Here is a 1,526-nt window from a genome sequence, read left to right as displayed (position 1 = left end):
TTTTTAAAAGCTGGAGTGGTTATATTAATGTCAGAAAAATTCAACTTCAGAACAGAAAATTTACCAGGGATAAAAAGAGACATGACATAATGATAAGATATAACCATCCTAAATGTATATGTACCTAACAACAGAGCCTCAAAAAACATGAAGCAGGCAGGGCACAGTGGCTCACGCCTGGAATCCTAGCACTTTGGGAGGCCAAAGTGGGAGGATTGCTTGAGCTCAGAAGTCCCAGACCAACCTGAATGGGAGCAATACCTCATCTCTACCAAAATATAGAAAAAATTAGCCAGGCATGGTGGCACATGCCTATAGTCCCAGCTGTTCAGGAGGCTGAGGCAGGAGGATCACCTGAGCCCAGGAGTTTGAGGTTGCAGTGAGCTATGATGAAGCCATGGCACTCTAGCTGGGGTGACAGAACAAGACCCTGTCTCAAAAAAAAAAAAAGAAAGAAAGAAAAAGAAAGCAAGAAAGAAAATAGAGTGAAAACTAGTAGAAAAGAAAAAAATGTATTAAAGAAGATACTTGGATAGCAAATAAGCACATGAAAATGTGCTCAACATCATAAGTCAATAGGAAAATGTAAATTAAAACCACAATGAGATACCTACCACATCTATTAGAATGCTGCTTCCCCCACCACCACCACCAAAATCTGACAGTACCAAGTACTGGCAAGGATGCAGAGCAACTGGAACTCTCAGACACTGCTGCCAGCAATGCAAAATGGTACAGCCACATTTCAAAACAGTTTGGCATTTAGTTATAAAATTAAACATACACTTACTATATGACTCAGTAATCCTAACCCCACTTCTAGGTGTTTATCCTAGAGAAAGGAAGGGCTATGATCACACAAAAATCATTAATGAATGTTTATAGAAGCTTTATTCATACTCCCCAAAACTATAAACAACCCAAATATCCTTTAGCTGGTATATTCAAACAAACTGTGGTGCATCCATACAATGGAATATTACTCAACAATAAAAAGGAACAGACTATTGATGAATCTATATGCATTATGCTAAACTAAAGCCAGACTCAAAAAGCAACATACTGTGTAGGATTCCATTTAGAGTTAGACATCCTGGAAATGGCAAAACTGCAGAGTCAAAGAAGAGATCAGCGGTTGCCAGGGGTGAAGGGTGGGAGAGGAATTGAGTTCAAAGGGACAGCACAAAGGAATCTGGGGGTGATGGGATAGTATCTTGACTGGGATGGTGGTTGCATGACTATGCATTTGTCAAAACTCATTGAACTGAATACACCAAATATTAATTTTACCATATGTAAATTTTAGAATAAATTTTGTTTAAAAACAGTCTGATCATTCTATCAGGGTCTGAAGCACTGGTTTTAAGGTCTGGAATCACCTGGGAACCCCAATCCAATTAAATCAGAATCTCTGAAGGTAGGACTCAGGCATCAGTATGTAAATTCATAATCTTAGAAGCTGTTTCTTTTGCTTCTTAATGATCGTCTGTGACAATTGTTCAGTTAGAGTGACTAGGTAACTAGTG

This window comes from Propithecus coquereli, unplaced genomic scaffold, assembly GCF_000956105.1.
Source record: "Propithecus coquereli isolate 6110/MARCELLA unplaced genomic scaffold, Pcoq_1.0 Scaffold138, whole genome shotgun sequence".
NCBI lineage: Eukaryota > Metazoa > Chordata > Mammalia > Primates > Indriidae > Propithecus > Propithecus coquereli.
The sequence above is the reverse complement of the archived record's forward strand: the minus strand, read 5'-3'. Positions refer to the sequence as shown.